Source organism: Anabrus simplex, chromosome 8 (assembly GCF_040414725.1).
Source record: "Anabrus simplex isolate iqAnaSimp1 chromosome 8, ASM4041472v1, whole genome shotgun sequence".
NCBI lineage: Eukaryota > Metazoa > Arthropoda > Insecta > Orthoptera > Tettigoniidae > Anabrus > Anabrus simplex.
This window is the reverse complement of record NC_090272.1, coordinates 201,600,218-201,618,506: the sequence shown is the minus strand read 5'-3', so window position 1 is coordinate 201,618,506 and position 18,289 is coordinate 201,600,218. Positions and strand designations below refer to the sequence as shown.

Here is an 18,289-nt window from a genome sequence, read left to right as displayed (position 1 = left end):
AGTTTGTTGTGGAGAAGTTGTGACCTACCTTTGGGAAATACCCTTTATTGGCCGGAGTTTCCAGCCCATTAAAATAATAATTGAGAGTAGAAAGTTGGAAATGTGTTGAGTACGCTGTAATTATGTGTCATTTAGTTCACATTCAGAATGACTTTTTATGGATTATTAAATAGCTTCAGTTGCAAGATTGTGGCTGTTTTTCAACCTTATATCATGCTGTTGCTTGAAAGAATTCAGAGATGTAGAAGCATTTACAGTCACTCTTTTCATTAGTACAGGGCAGTATCTTAACTCACCTCAAAGCTATTGTTTAGATGATGATGATGATGATGGTGATGATGATGCTTGCTGTTTAAAAGGGCCTAACATGGAAGGTCATCGACCCCAAGCTATTGTTTTAACAGTATGCTGAAGAAGAGGCTCAAGGCAAAATTTTTGGAGGTATCGCCCATCAAAATTGCGTTTATCAGGAATAAATCGCTTGATACTCAGAGAAATGTACTGTCAGTCAGAAATTATGGATAATCACATTGTCATCAAAGGGAATTTTTACCATGCCAGTGAATCTGAATAGTATCTCTGAACTGGGCGCTGTAGTCAATTAAGACTTTCGTCATGGCGACCGCGATTCGAATCACCACCAATTATTGTGGGATAAAAAAAAAGTAATGTGCCGCTGGTTGTGGCTATGATCACGATATGAACAGTCCTGAAAAACTGCAAGCTTTTTTTTTGTTTTCTTAACCGAAATTAGAAATGAGATTAGACTCTCCCATACTTTGGAGGTGAAGTACAGACCTATTGGGTTACCCACCTACTGGTTCAGGTCCTTCTGTTTCATCTAACAAGGAGAGGCCATACACTGCATCCAATCGATTTCGATGAGGTCAAATGTCATGACGCAGGATCCGCTTCGGACCAAGTAGAGGTGATAGAACACTAAAAGGCGATTATTTTTTACTTAAACATGTCAGGTCCGCAACCTAATAATTTTCGAAACATTGATGAATCCCCGATTCCAATGCAACGCACATTTACTTGGAGAGTTAAACCGCAGTCAACATGAGTGCTAGCCGAGCAGTCATCGTACTTGTCTGCGAACCTCGAAGACGTGAGTTCGGGTCTCCTCGCAGCTATGTTTTTGTACAAAATAAACTAATATTTAAAGTAACGTGAAGATAAAATAATGCGAACAAAAGTATCACACAAATTGCAGTACACTTCATTTTCTTCCTGAAATTAATATAGGCCCATATGTTCTCACAGTTATTGCTGGGTCTCTCTCTTTCTCTTTCTCTCTCTCTCTCTCTCTCTCTCTCTCTCTCTCTCTCTCTCTCTCTGTCTGTCTGTTTATTTGAGGTAGAAAATAAAGTTCTTTGCAGTTTGCCTAATATTCTTATTCACATTTTTATCTTCACGTCCCCTAAAATGATTTATCTTGTACAAAAATGTAGCTGTGACGAGACTTGAACTCACTCGTTGAGGTTCTCAGACAAATACGGTGACCGCTCGATTATAAATACGGTGACCGCTCGACCACCGCTCCGGTAGACTGCTGTGTATCCCTCCAAGTGCGTTGCATTGGAATCGGAAATTCATCATCTTTTTCGGAATATATTAAGAAATATTAAGTTGCGGACCTGACATGTGTAAGTAAAATTTGTTTGCATTTTAGTGTTCTATCACTTTTTTTCGAAAACAAAAACGTATTGACGTAGGGCCTAAACCTTTCTACGCGAGGCGGACCTTGTATTGTGATTTAGCCATACACTGTACATGTTTCTTAAAATAGATTTGTAGAGCGTAAAATTCTATTCGTGTTGTCAAAATCTCATTTTCGGTACCGAGCAAGTTAGCCTTGTGGTTAGGGGCGCACAGCTGTGAGCTTGCATTCGGGAGATAGTGGGTTCGAACCCCACTGTCGGCAGCCCTGAAGATGGTTTTCCATGGTTTCCCATTTTCACACCAGACAAATGCTGGGGCTGTACCTTAAGGCCGCAGCCGCTTCCTTTCCATTTCTATCCCTTTCCTATCCCATCATCGCCATAATACCTATGTGTTGGTGCGACATAAAGCACGTGTGTGTGTGTGTGTGTGTGTGTGTGTGTGTGTGTGTGTGTGTGTGTGTGTGTGTGTGTGTGTGTGTGTGTGTGTGTGTGTGTGTGTGTGTGTGTGTGTGTGTGTATAATGCCATTTTCGGTGTAAAGTGTTCTGTGGTCCTTCAAAATAGATCATTCTACGAAGGTCATCCAGAAATTAAGTTACATGAAAAACTTCATTGGCACCCGATGCAGTAATGTTGAAGCTATATTTCGACTTAATCACCACCAGAATTGAGAGAAATCTCATACCGTGGGATCAACATTTGTATGCCGGTGTCGTACAAGTCTGCCGCCTGGGAATGGAATCAGGCATTCGTCTTCAACTCTTCGTCCGTGTGGAAATGCTGACAGGAGGACGGGCATTTCTTGAGGTGCAAGAAAATATTAAAATCTCTGGGAACAAGATCAAGACTGTACGGTGGATGATCAAACACCTCCCACCCGAACTCCTACAGAACAGTTGCTGAGCGCCGAGCATTGTCATGGATCGGCACAACACCTGTACCGAGCATTCCATGCCTCTTGTTTTAAATTATCCATCGTAATTTCCGCAGGCGGCGGGAGGAAGAATACGAGTCAACATTTCGAGCCACTGTTGCTACCTACTGACACCAGGCGGGACTTGTCCGGCCGGTATATGATTGTTACGTCGTAGATCTGTCGCGCATGTTCATTTTTCTCGGCTTAATACGTTTCCTTTAAAAGAAATAGGGAAACTTAATTTCTGGATGGCCTACGTACTTTATCATCAGTTGACTGTTCCGAGCCGCCCAACTGTTTTACAGCAATGCCTTAAAACACTACCTTTGATTTTGGGGTGAAATTATTGTTAACATTAAACTTATGGTAATTATGCTAATTGATCATTCACGCAAGTTTCATTGAAATGTATCTAGTTCAACTCAAACTGTTCCCTTGAGAGTCTTGAAACGTGCCCGATGAAACAGCTTGATAAGGTAAACTATTATGCATATGATCCATCTAGTCTTTCTGCAGACATTCCTATTAATCTCTGGCGATTAATGGAGAGAGCTGTCCGGCTCCATGGCTATATGGTTAGCGTGCTGGCCTTTGGTCAGAGGGGTCCCGGGTTCGATTCCCGGCAGGGTCGGGAATTTTAACCATCATTGGTTAATTTCGCCGGCTCGAGGGCTGGGTGTATGTGTCGTCTTCATCATCATTTCATCCTCATCACGACGCGCAGGTCACCTACGGGTGTCAACTCAAAAGACCTGCACCTGGCGAGCCGAACATGTCCTCGGACACTCCCGGCACTAAAAGCCATACGCCATTTCATTTCAATGGAGAGAGCTGTCGCTATGAGTTTACACAGCAGCTTTAGTGACTGAAATGACGGGCACGTTTGGAAAGGATTACTCCTACCCTTCCCACAGCTCGCTCCAGAAACAGTGGCACACATTAAAAGCTGGACTTAGCCCTGCAGCGTATGAGAACATGGTTGCTACGCCTTCCAGCATAAAGCAAGATTAAACTTGGCGAGTTGTGTCAGTGTATTTTAGCACAACGAACGGGTCAGATCGAAGGATTAGAGCAGGAGGTCTTCAACAAAGTTTCTAATCTGAAGGAAATATCTTGTGGTAATGGCTCACAACTTTAGATACTAACATGAGATGCTGATTGATTTTTACTGGTACCTTTCAGTTTGACTCTGGGTTCAGTTACTCAAGTAGTTTACCCCCGCCCCCTGTAGGTAGGATGTGGGTGGGGGTGAAAAGTACATCTCTAGCATTCCTGGCGATTGAACTGGGCTCTCAGCTCGGGAGCGTAAGTTGGTTGACCACGGATCCTTTATCTGAGTCGAACATTGCTTCCGCCTGGAGTGTCCTTCATTTTCACGCTTTTCCTGGCATTTCGCTTTCTTTTTTCTGTTCCATCATTCTTCCATTTTATCCCCTGATCAATGTTAATCGAGGATGGTTGCACAGTTATATTTCCTCGTAAAACAGCCATTACCACCTTCACCAGTTACTCAACATACATGCCAGATTCCTTTCATACAGAGTAACTGGCATTGTTTTCACGTCCCACTTATTACTTGGACGATTTTCGGAAACTCAGACTTGCTAGTAACTTTGTCCTGCTGGCGGTCGTTTATGTGCCAATAGGTGTACATCTTGTGCATCTTCAAATACCACCGAACTGAGCTGTGATCGAACTTGTTATTTCGGATTTGTAAAGCCATTGGTCTGTCGTCTGAGCTATTGAACCTGATGGCTTGGAAAAACGATTGTTCCGTACTTATTAATACTAATATCACATTGGATCGATCAGTTATGAAAGGAACTAACCCTACGATATCACCGTCATGGTTTCTTTTTCCCTACTCCATACTTCTGCATACTGAATGGACTGCATCGTTTTGAGTTCAAATATTTTTTTTTATTCACTACACGTATTATAAATACGTAAATAAATACTGGAAACTTGTCATATTGCACTACTATGTAACGAATTTATGGTACACTCTGCGGGTTGATACAAATATACTACGGGTGATGGTCTGGTCCGCCCTGCTAATATGTTATCAGGTTCGTTCCTAATTCCAATTAGGAACTTGATAAGATATTGGCAAGGTAGACCAAACCATCACCCATAGTATATTTATATGAACTTAGTTATTAAGGACCAACTAAGAACCGAAAGTGGTGAAATTTATCGAATCTTCCTGGGCTGTGCAAAGCAGGTACTAGCTCACATTCATGTGGCTGCAATATGATTGACCGCCCGGTATATTGCGAGTGATCAGTGAGACAACGGCAGTGTGCCGGTGATCTTCGTGGTCACCACGGAACTCTCATTTTTCATGATGCAGATTATGGAAAAGTCATAGAAGGTCCACATATTCATATACATTAAAGCAAACCACTTCATTTTTCCTCAACTTCTGTAATTTAGTTATTTGTGGCCTGTTCAAATTAAGCGTGTAGGTATTTTTTCAAAAAATGATTATGCCTTAAACGCTGTATCTTGTGTTTGTCAATGATGTGGAAACGTCTCATCTCGTCATTCACTTTGAGAGCGAATGGAATAAATCATGTTAAAATTCCCGTGTGTTTATATGTCAGAGAATGAGCATTCTCTTTCGGAAAAATATCGTTGTGACATGTGAACAAGTACGCTTTTATGAACTTCACCTGTTGTTGAATAGCAGCTATATATTGCGTGGATTTGTAGTCTTTCCTAGACAATGTGGTACCTCTCCCACGACCTGCATTCGAATATTAGCTATGATAAAAGCTATCCTTGTCAGACACTTATGTACATTAGCTATGATAAAAGCTATCCTTGTCAGACACTTATCTTACAAGCAGTATTGTTCTTTACCCGGCTAGGTCGTAAGTGTACGACAGGCTTCACCCGTGTGCTCAAGGCCAGTGATAAAGATTGATGACCGTCATTGTGGCTTATGGGTTAGCATTTCACCTTCACATACGGTTTTAAAGTGTTGTATTTTCGCCCTTGCAGAACTTGGTACCTTCAACCTCGAGAGGTAAGTTGATCGTTTTTGTTTGGAGGATGAATACAGTGAGAGAGCCATTTACTTTAACTATTAGAGAAAAAAGAAAGAGGTCTGAACATTTGAAGAAGGAACGCATCTGGAAAGAAAACAACGGGAAGGTCCGTGAAAGACGTGAAAATCTGGACTTTCCTTGGCCTCTCGAAACTAATACCGTAGGTATAGAAACATAAACCTTTTGCATTTCCTGTCTGACCTCTCTTGGGCAGCTAATCTCTTATTCTTCCGATCCCACCGAGCAGTTAGCTACGCGTTCCAGGCTCTGCAGCTGTTGGCTTCATTCGAGAGATGATGGGTTCGAATCCCGTTATCAGCAGCTCTGAAGATGTTTTTGCTTGGTTTATCATTTTCATCCAAGCAAATGCTGGCGCTGTACTTTAATTAAGGCCACTACCTTCACAGTTCTACCCCTTCCCTATCCCATTTTTGCCAAAAAATGGTTACAGTACGGGTCAGAAATTTAGGACCATATAAAAAAAATGAAATGTCATCTAGACCTTAAAATTGTGCTGCTAGACCTCTGTAATTTTTCTCTGAGCTCTTGCATCTAATATGATATACGTCGCCTGATTTCATTGAGTTACGCCAAGTATTGTAGAAGGTATATATTTTTAACTGTTGGAAGGTCACATCAGAAAGTCAAAATTTTTTGGAATAGTTCCGTTTTTATGAGTTTCGACTTGACAGTTAGCCGGAAGTCAGCCGGTGGTGCCAAACTGTTACGAATACAAACAGCTGATTTACGATACACAACACGAACAGAAATATAAATACTGGAATATAAGTCCATAATCAGTTATTCTTTGTAGCAACATACATGATTCACATAAGATCAATAATACACAACACATTTAGGATAAGGCTAAAAGATAAAAATATGTCAATGCTCGAACAGATAAAACGTGAGAAAATTAAATTTCTACACAGCATGTAGAAGATCTCGCGTTGCTGTTAGATTCAGTTTCCCGTAACGAAAGAAAAAATCCTACAAAGCGCATATACCACTCATTTCTCAGTCACTATCGGCATTGTCATCGTCTGTTGAGGTTTCACTCTCGCTTGACCCTAAAGAGATAATAAAGTCTTCAACATAATCGTCTGAACTACTTTATGCCCGTTTTTTATGGCTATCCACCACACAAACTGGGTACTGGGGCTTGTTTTGTTTCAAGCGATGCATAAGATCCCCCTTCCCCATGTCATCGCGAACCTAAATATTGTGCTCCTTCAACCACTTAATCAACTCATTCTTTCTAGCCACCATTGTTGGTGCTTTGTCAAGAATGACTCCCTAACATTACAAACAATTTCCCGGGCCTGGCTCCTTAGTATAGTACCTCGTCCGAAGGGTTTTCTTCTCTTGGGAGCTTCATCCTTAGACGTAGGCGTCGACATGACAGAACACCAAATTCACACACGGGCCTAAAATTAACCTACTATATAACTACCGAACGAAATATTAAACTAAGCTACTATATAAAATAGATCACCTGTTACACACTATTCATTCACTACATTATAACGCGCTATACTATTAAAAAACTAAACAATACATTTATAAACTCTACACTACGAAATATAAACGAACAACAACCTAGTACAAAGACACACAAAGACCGCGAAAGGAACTGAGCACAATACAACACATAACTGATAGCACGTGGTTACAGTAAACAACAGATCGACAACACTGCTAACCGGAACTGGAGTCTAACGGGCTCTATGGGAGTGATCGGCTGCCTATGATTGGCTGTTGATTAATTCACTTACCCTCCGCCAAAAGGCAGCGCTCAAACGTCAAGTCGAAACTCATAATAACTGAACTATATATACTCTGATTGGTTGCAAGTATCACCACCAAGATTCTTTTGTAGACTTAGCAATAGGTGGGGGTCGTTTTAGCATAAAAATAAAAATTCCGAAAAAATGCGGCATATATTTTTGTGGGTTTATTATTTCAAACCAGCGTGAAAATGGTAAGTTTTTATTTTTCTCGTGATAGGTCTCATTGTGAGCTATCAGCATCAGAAATGTGTTGGATGAAACTATCAGGGCAGATGAGTCTGACGCCGATAGCTCGCCATTCATGACAAAGATAAAGCAAAATCAACCATCTTGGCACTGCTTCAAAAAAAATGAAATACGCAAAAAAACGGTGCGGCCTATTTTCGGAACATTTATACTAAAATGGCCCCCACATATTGCTAAGTTTGTAAAAAAAAAAAAAATCTTGGTGGTGATACTTGCAATCAATTACAGTACACAGTACATTATATTACCAACATTTTTGATTGTTTGGTGCAATATAAATACCAATATAACGTCAGCAACATTAAATTTTTTACAGAAATTTGCGAATACAACAGATGCTAAATGACTGTCAGTAAGTTCAGTTTATGAAATAATCTGGTATGATATTAAACAATTGAACATCAACTTTTTAGAATTCCAGGGGGGGGGGGGGGGCAAACGCCCTTGTGGGCGCCCATGGTTTGGTGTGACCTTCCAAGAGTTGAAAATTCATAACTAATGCAGTAGTTCTACCAACTCAATGAAATCAGGCGACATATATTCTATCAGACGTGAGAGCTCAGAAAGAAAATTACAGAGGTCTAGTGGCACAATTTTAGGTTATAGATGACAAACTGTATGTTCTGACCCCGACGGCATTCGATTTCGGAGGTCCTCATCTTCACACCTCATTCTTTTGCCGCTCTCTTCATTGATCTCTTCTCACTTCTAATCAGTGTTACGAGGGGTGATTACTGGTTGGGCTTCCTCTTAACACGGTAACCACCAACATAGAAGAGTACAAGTGTTGAACAAGGAAAGTCGGATAGGGAAGATGAAAGTGAGGAGCATGGTACAAATGACTGTGCCAGTCTCAGCTCTGGGCCCAGTGGTCACATTCCCATTCCCTCAAGCTGAGAGATCCTGGGGGAGGGATCGAGATATGAAAAAAAGAAATGTGTTAATAAACCATCGACGTAATTTTCTGATTTATTCCTTTCCCCACTGTAACTCCAGAAGAATGTCGAGATGATCCAGCCACAACCTCCGCCCCCTAGTTTCTCTTACCCATCCAAAACCCCAATTATTTTAAATAACAGAGCGAGTAGCTGTGTGGTTTGGGTTACGTAGCTGTCAGCTTGCATTTTGGAGATAACGCGTTTGAACCCCACTGGTTTTCCGTAGTATTACGGCAACGGCCGCTACCTTCCCAATTCTAGTCCTTTCCCATCCCTCCGTCGCCTTAAACCTTTGATGTGTTATTGTGACGTTAAACAGGTAGCAAAAGGAAAAAAAGAAAAGAAAAGAAAAACATACAATCCATCCGTACAGGTACTACAGATATAAAGGTCATCGAACATTTCGACAAGATATGCTGCGTGGTACAGGTCATGTAGCTATAACCGTGACATTCGTGAGATGATAATAATAATAATAATAATAATAATAATAATAATAATAATAATAATAATAATAATAATAATAATAATAATAATCGCGAGTGTATCCGGCTCCATGTTCGATTCCTGGCAGGGTCGGGAATTTTAACCATCATTGGTTAATTTCGCTGGCACGGGGGATGGGTGTATGTGTCGTCTTCATCATCATTTCATCCACATTACGACACGCAGGTCGCCTACGGGAGTCAATTCAAAAGATCTGCACCTGGCTAGCCGAACATGTCCTCGGACACTCCCGGCACTAAAAGCCATACGCCATTTCATTTCATTTCATTTCATTTCATTTCATTTCATTTCGGGAGTGTAATGGAATTATTCACTCGCAATTACCTGCAATGTCCCGCTTTTGAAGTTATGGCGTTTTGGGAACACTGTCTAACACGGTGCATTGTCATTTGCCCCATTCCTTGTGTGATATATTATCAAGAAGCAGCGTGAGAATTAATTACTTTATTTATTGTGTCCATTCGTGGAACTGTGAGACGAAGTGGCCGTGATGTAGTAACAATGTATAACATCAGCGCTATTACATTTACAGTGACGGACTTGGGGACAAGTCTTTATGTGCACTATTTTAAATGTTATGAGGCAATAATATACTGGCAATAGAGAGATCTGCACTCGCGAAACGGTCTTGTATTTTCCCCCCTCCCGTTGTCTTTTATTTTGAGGCTTTATGGCGCGAAAACTCGGCGTAGTGCTGTCGTTAACAACAGAGCACACACACACACACACACACACACACACACGCACGCGCGCGCGCGTAATCAAAGGCGCTTTCGCGACGGGGAGAACAGGAGAGGTGTAAAAACTTCCAAGAGAACCCCTTTGAGGGCAGTTTATGTGCTTCAAATTTCACTTCTGAACTTTTTACATCACCCCTAAATTATTCCTCCTCGTACACTCAAGGGGCGTATAATTTACTCCACTTGATTGAAAGTTGCATAAAGAAGTTGGAATTAGTTGGCATATTTTATCCCTGGACTACGACATCTCTCCCCTGTGACTTGAATATGATAATTCGACTTGTCGACTCCTGCTTCTTACTTCACTCTCTTGAGTCAATTTCAAGACAATTTTCAACAGAAGACCTACCGTAATCTAATTTTTATTCTTATTGTAAATTCCAAATACTTTACGTTAGAAATAGTATTAGAAAGAGTATTATCACATCTTTAGCATTAGGGCTACGCTTTTATGTACTAATATGTCTTGACTTCTACCTTGTTTCTCTTGTACCTGGCTGTTATTGAAAACCTGGGAGCTATATTATATCTTTGTTAATATTTTTGTTTAAAATAGGCTTTACGTCTCACCGACACAGATAAGTCTTATGGCGACGATGGAATAGGAAAAGCGGAGGTGTGAGAAGGAAGCGGCCGTGGCCTTAAGATACAGCCTGGTGTGAAAATAGGAAACCACGGAAACCACTTTCATGGCTGCCTGTAGTGGGGGTTCGAACCCACTATCTCCCGTATACTGGATACTGGCCGCACTTAAGCGACTGCAGCTATTCGAGCTCGGTGGTTGCCGAGTTATACTTTAAAACAAACAATAATCACCGTCAATATAGGCAGGTAAATTAAATTATTACATTTATATCAGCTTTTTCGCAGTCAAACCCCAATTAATTTTAAATCACTGAGCGAGTTGGCCGTGCGGTTAGGGGCGCACAGCTGTTAGCTTGCATTCTGGAGATAGTGGGTTCAAACCCCACTGTCGGTAGTCCTGAAGATTGTTTTCCGTGGTTTCCCATTTTTACACCAGGAAAATGCTGGGGCTGTACCTTAATGAAGGCCACGGCCGCTTCCTTCCCACTCCTAGCCCTTCCATATCTCATCGTCGCCTTAAGACGGTGCGACGTAAAGCCGATTTAAAATATTCTGATGCAAAAATAATTTAGACATAGAAGTGAAACGTAATACTCCATGCATTATTACAACACCGCACTGCAACTAGAAACCAAGCCAATCCCGTGAGGTTCACATGTTGCTACCTGCAAGCCATGAGCAGAAACAACCCCTTCTCGCGCATGGTAGTGAAAAACAGTCTACGTTCTGTACGTATGATTGCACGACAAAACAGAAGAATCACGCTGAAGAATACAATCTGAATTAATGAATTGTCTTAAACGCATTACAATGTTAAATATAATAGTTCCCTTCAAATTTTGTCCTGTTTTTCCATTCCTTTGAACAGTGAAGAGATCATTAATATGCAATTGTCACTTCAAATGGAATACAAAACCCTGGTCAAACCCACAGTTTGACCTCGCCTTTAGAAGGCATGAACATTTCTAGCGTTCCTAACTTTCGCCTGGTCAACGTCAGACGCAGCTGATCCTTGCCCTGTCTACGTGCGGAATTGGGAGTGAGGATGCTCGCAACACACAAAGTTTAACTTCATGTTCAGGTTGCTAATAAAGCAGCGGCACGTACAGTGCATTTAAATGTCATGTTCACGTTCACCTTCTCTGGTCTCACTTCCGCTATTCGCTCAATGAATGTTATACTTGGGCACAACTTTATCCCTTATTATTATTATTATTATTATTATTATTATTATTATTATTATTATTATTATTATTATTATTATTATTGTACCGGGCGGTACACCTCCACGCCGCTAATTTAAAAATTGCGCCAGTTGAAACTCCTCTGCTGGAGGAAGTCTGAACTTTATCTACGCTATTAATTCTTTACCTTCTCAGAAGATGTCACCACGTGGAAAATTTTGAGTTTTTGAACTGTGTCATTTTTGAGGTGTTTTTGTTTCGCTTGAAGCAAGAAGTGTGAACTTTCTCTTCTAGAGGACACTACTGAAGATCAACAATAGTGCACCCTAGTGCGGAGTCAAAGAACTATTTTGTTGGAGAAATTTTTATTTCAAATGTCTGTTTCTTGTTAAATTTCTTTCTGTTATTGTTTAAGTTGGCTGTATACCCCTCTTTTTCCCCTTGTTTTAGATTTATCCAATCCCGAATTTCTTTTAGTAATTTCCGACCAATCCGATGTATCTTCCCCCAACTTGGATATGTTTCTGTACCCTAGCCAATAAAGTAATTGTGGGCGGGTGTTTTCATTCCCCTAACGCCTAGAACCTTCCGCGAGAGGATATAAACTGCTGATTTTTGGGTCTCTGCGCCACTTCTGTTCCATCTTTCAGTGTATTAAGTACATAGCAGGAGGCGGGAAGCGCCTCTTTCCTCGGCAGCGGTCAACAACAAGGTAATGGCCGATTAATTACTTCTTTCTTTGCTAGCTCAGCAGTTTAACTCTCGGGGCGGGTTCGAAGCGTTCCACCATGTAACCTTTTTCTAAAATGTAACTACTCTTTTCATCTATTCTCTTTTAAAGCTTCATACTGGGATAGAGAGTGCTAACCCTCTCGAGCTCCCACTCATATTGTGGTGAGGTGAACTTAGTTTTCTCAACCTGTTCTTCGTTAACGTAAAACAAATTGTTCTCTTCTTAAGTCACCTCTTTAGTATGGGATTAGCCCTTGTATTAACGGCCTAGTGCCAAGTAGGTCTTAATCAAAGTGTATTAGGAGTGCAAGTTTGCCTCCTCTCAAATTGTTATTTTAGAGGTCATTTAATTAACCTTCCTTTCATTTAATAGACCTCAGTAGATTGGGTATTTAACCCTTGTGTTTACGTTCGTTGAAGACAACTTGAAGGTGGAGTTTGGTGTGGCCTGGGAGAGGCTTAAATTTGAGAGCGAGTGGCTCTTTTGAAAACTGAGTGTTGTATGCCTCGAGGAGGCTTTACTGTGCAATTTGGAGCAAGTGCTCCAGGGTTCGATTGGGGTCTTCTGCCCCGTTGTTGAAATTTGTATATCGTAAAGTTGGGCTAGTTGCTCAAGAATTGTGTTTTCAGGGCGCGAAGCCCAAATCCTGTAAATATTGTAACTACCCTTTTGAACGTGCTACTTTGTACCTGCCATGCTTGTTATTTCTTTGTTTCAAAAAGAAAATATAACCTTGTTAAATTTTAAATTAATTTTACTATAGTAGCTTGAGACCTGTTCACCACCCCGCACCTTCTTTCACGCATAACTACCACAAAAACTCGGTAACAATTATTATTATTATTATTATTATTATTATTATTATTATTATTATTATTATTATTATTATTATTATTATTATTATTATTATTTACATTGACGCTTGCACGGCCCGTAATTGTAGATATGATAATAAGCGTTTGGTCTGTTGCCGGGCTCTGCGTCTTCAGACGAAAATCTGGAAGTTTTGATTTTTAAAATGCATCACCGTTGGTCTATAGTAAGTGGCACTCTCCTTCGTCACTGGATGGCTCGCTGTGCACTAGCCTTCCGAGCTCCAATTAAGACGTTTCTATCCAGGCGAGTTGGCTGTGCGGATAGGGGCTGCGCAGCTGCGAGTTTGCATCCGGGAGATAGTGGGTTCGAGCCCCACTGTCTGCGGCCCAGAAGACGGTTTTCCGTGGTTTCCCATTTTCACACCAAGCAAATGCTGGGGCTGTATCTTATTAAGGTCACGGCTGCTTCCTTCCCACTCCTAGCTCTTTGCTATTCCGTCGTCACCATAAGACGTATCTGTGTCGTTGCGACGTAAAGCAAAATAGTAAAAATAAAAAGAGATGTTTCTTGTTCCATCGTATGTGCGTGCGAATTAAACAGCAGAGTCATCAGACGAATCGGCGATGAATGCGATAGAAGAAATAAACTAAAATGCAACGAAAGACTAACAAGGTAGACGAAAGGAATAGAAATGAAGATGGAAAGAAAAGTGTGTAGCAGAAAAAAAATCGAGAGAAATCAGAGAAATTCTGGTGGGAGGGGGTAGGGGTAAAGAACTTCACCTTGTTCTGACACGGCGAAAGTCCAGAAGCTTATTATCATGTCTATTATTATTATTATTATTATTATTATTATTATTATTATGAACAAGAGCATCGATTGACAAAACTTACAATAAAATATGTTTATGATGTGAAACGATTTTTTTTAAACAGTTGAGCAGTTCCTCGCAAGCTTAGAACACCATTCATATAGTGATACCGAAATTATATTTAAAACTACAATAAATTACTTTAAATTTCATTAGACTGTGACGCCCATGAATTCTACATTAGCTATTTAAATCATTCTTAATGATTCTAAGAGAACATTTCAAAGCATATTCACACACTTCATCAAAGTGTTTCTCAGGCCGAACGTTTGACAGAAATTGACAAACCTCATTAGTATTATCCCGCTATCACTAAACATATTATGTATACAGATGGTATTTTTATTTGTCACCGAGGAAAAGGCTGAGCGATTTGAATCACGTCTGTACCTTAATTAAGGCCAGGGTCGTTTCCTTCGCACTGCAAGCCTTTCCTATCCGATTGTCGCCATAAGACCAATCTGTGTTGGTGCGACCTAAAGCAAATTGTAAAAAATACAGATATATATTTATCCCGACAGTTTGGGTTGGTAGGGATTTTAAGAAATAATATAAAATCAGTGGCCTGCGTGTCAATTTCGACGCTCTGTTTTACTCTGAGATAGCAGAGAAATGGGTATCTATAGACCGATCTACTCCTGATTTTTAATTATTTTTGTCAATATACACCAAATCAGTCGACAGGAACTTTTCCAAGAAGATTGTCAGTAAATCTGTCGACATGTACTAGAGTGAACGTCTGGTCTAGGGAGTAAGCTTCTATTCGTCTTTATGTTATAACTTAATTCTTTGTTTCTAAATCGAGAGAGCCATAGTAAATGAGAGATGAAATGGAAATGGCGTATGGCTTTTAGTGCCGGGAGTGTCCGAGGACAAGTTCGGCTCGCCAGATGCTGGTGTTTTGATTTGATACCCGTAGGCGACCTGCGCGTCATGATGATGATGGAATGATGATGAAGACGACACATACACCCAGTCCCCGTGCCAGCGAAATTAACCAATTATGTTTAAAATTCCCGACCCTGCCGGGAATCGAGCCCGGGACCCCTGTGACCAAAGGCCAGCACGCTAACCATTTAGCCATGGAGCCGGACAATGAGAGATTGTTCAGTGGAATGTTTTCCCTCTCTGGTGATTCATGTAGTAGGTCATCGATTCCCAATATCTAGAACTCTAGCCGCCAGTAAAAAGGATGGGGGAAGGGGGGAGTAATAGTGGTCCATAGTGCAAAATGTAATCTCTCTCGATTTTTAAGAACCACGTCGGTGACAATATGTGACTTAACATATTATGTTCACAATGGTTATATTGCTGAACATTTTCAACTTATTTACGGTCATTCTTCTCAATGTGCGAAGTGTATTTACTTACTTACAAACGTAGTTATTTTGTTATTGGTTTTTCGTCCCACTAACTAACCGGACGCTCCGGTTTCGATCCCCAGCAGCCTGGAACAGGCTTCACTCAGTCTTGAGAGATCAATTGAAGAGATGTCAGATATGAGAGTCTACGGACCGCGTCAATACGGCTGAGAATGTCGTTACGCTGACCACGTCAGTGGACTGTGTGTGTCATGGGTAATTAATAATGTTGGTACTGTTACATGGATAACATTATTATTATTATTATTATTATTATTATTATTATTATTATTATTATTATTATTATTTCCCCTAAAACCATAAAAGTTGATAGTGGGACGCAAAACTAATAATAATTTTATTTTTATTATCGATTATATTATCTATTATTTTATCGATTATATTTTTATTACCGATTAAATGGAATGACGGAGCGAGTGGCTGCGTAGTTCGGGACTCGTAGCTGTCAGCTTGTATTCGGGAGATAGTGGGTTCGAACCCCGCTTTTTGCACCTCTGAAGACAGTTTTCCGTAGTTCCCCATTTTACCAGGTAAATGCTGGAGCTGTACCTTTAATTAAGGCCACGGACACTTCCTTTCCGATTCAGGCCCTTTTCTCTTCCATTGTTGCCATAAGACATATCTGCATCGATATGAGGTAAACCAAATTGAAAAAAAAAAAAAAGGCGGATAGAAATATAGTTAACTTTCCAAATAAAATGCCAACGCTCTGCATATATCTTTTCATTGAAGGTTTGTTTTAGAATTGACTTATAACTGTAGAGGGTTTAAATAGCTTATTTTAAACACCGAAAATACTGAGAAAGGACTGTCCATTTACACCATACATACTGCATAAAGGAGTTCGAAAAAACTGCTATTGCTCTTGTCATGTTGGGCATATTTAGGTTCTTTAAATGGATTTTTTCTCGCCGTACGTAACTTGCGCTGGAAAATGCTAAGTCTGTGTTGTATGAGATCCATTGTAGCTAGCTGTAGGTAGATCAGAAGTCATAATTTACCACAGGCGGCTACTTGAGATTCATGCAGCCGTGCTGTGAGATAATAACACCCTGTCCGGGGACTCCCCGAGTGGCACGTGACTTTACAGCGCTCTTGCTTGCCATTAGTGACCATCACTTCCACAAGGGAGACCTTACCGACTTTTAAAGCGCCTCTATAGCTGCCATGAGATTTAAGAAGTCTTTCTACATCGATATCAAAGTAATTTCCCAGAAAATAGCGGAATAGAAACTTGTTGATTGGATTCATGTCGTGTATTCAAGCTAGATCCTAACATTATACACCACATAGATTTCCGTCTACAATTTGAACATGTTAAACCACAAAGGTCTGTATCTGCAGATAATTTAATGTGCTGTCCGGCTCCATGGCTAAATGGTTAGCGTGCTGGCCTCTGGTAACAGGGGTCCCGGGTTCGATTTCCGGCAGGGACGGAAATTTTAACCATCATTGGTTAATTTTTCTAGCATAGGGGCTGGGTGTATGTGTTGTCTTCATCATCATTTCATCCTCATCACGGCGCGCAGGTCGCCTACGAGCAACAAATCGGAAGACCTGCATCTGGCGAGCCGAACATGTCCGCGGACACTACCGGCACTGAAAGCCATACGCCATTTCATTTTACTTCATATGCTTGGAGGCTGTCTGTGGATTTTACTCAGTGAATTATAGAAGTAAATCAATAAATTTCATAACATTCCGTACCACGTGTACATCATTAATGAATTACCTACCTCAAACAATTAAATAAACTAAATAATGTATTTCAGTATATTATCTGTCCATATCGCATAGGACCGTGCTTTTAGCAATTGCGACTTTCTCTTTCTACCGATTTTGGAGCTGTTACAGCTTATTTTATTTACCACATGCCTCGTATGATCACACACTTCTGGGTCTTGGACACGGACTGGTATGAAAGACGCCTTAGCCGCAAGCGCCCCTTAAACCACGCCAGAATAGAATAGAATACTTCCATCACCTAGTACCGGATCGCCTGAAGCTGCCGAGAGAGCATTCGTTTATTTCAATTCATTTACTCGATACCGGCATTAAGTTATCCTTCTTACCGTTATATTGACAATTACTATATTATTATACGTAAAGCTAGTACTTCTACGTGTTATCATCCCTTTTCCTTTCAACTTTCTTTTCGTCCTAGATACTACATATTCTAGGACAAACGTGTATCTGACCCTTGATGCTTTTAGTTAGTGCTTTTTTAAATTTCCTTTTGTCACGTATTTTTAAATACAAAAATGTTCTGTTCTTCCCGGTGTAATCCTCTATATTTAATAGTTTAACAATTCTATAGAACTCTTTCTATTTTTGTTTTATATTCACTACCCAAATACCTATTTAACTCTAAGTGCCGTACAACTTGAAACGCATTTATTTCTGCTTCCCCAATTTGGAGGCTTCCGAAAAGACAAAGCTTATATGAAAAGTGTCGATGGCACCTGCAGTGTAAAATACAACCTGTGATAATAAAGTTCGGTGAATAGTCCTGTACTATCAACATAGATGAACAATGCACGACAGTGACCTTACTGTCCTTCGAAATAGTCTCCCCCCATAACTATGCACAGCTGAGATCGGCGATACATGTCCTGGAAACTTTGCAAGAAGGCTTCCTATAGAGTGGTGTTCAGAAGCCTCGTCACGTTTCGTTGGATGTCAGGAATATCGTCAAATCTCTTTCATTTCAAGGCGAGTTTGATGCGTGACTTCTCGGCTCTGACCTTTTTCCGACGAGCGGATCCCGGAGAACGCCATTCCATGCTTCGCCGTTTCGTTTCAGGGTCGTACCTGTGACACCAGGTTTCATCCTCAGTGACAATACAGTTCAAAAAATTTGGT

The 18,289-nt window shown here is 40.6% G+C and overlaps 1 protein-coding gene across 2 annotated transcripts in view; it reads left to right on the top strand.

The window, feature by feature from the left end:
• Window positions 1–18,289, top strand: part of Tpst (tyrosylprotein sulfotransferase) — a 662,871-nt gene that overhangs the window by 512,028 nt on the left and 132,554 nt on the right. The window contains exon 1 of one of the 2 annotated variants that reach the window (XM_067152640.2): window positions 5,559–5,613. The exons of the other annotated variant lie outside the window; for it this stretch is intronic. The gene's annotated coding sequence lies outside the window, so the exon portion shown is untranslated. Of the gene's footprint in view, window positions 1–5,558; window positions 5,614–18,289 lie in introns of those variants that run through there. 2 annotated transcript variants of the gene reach the window in all.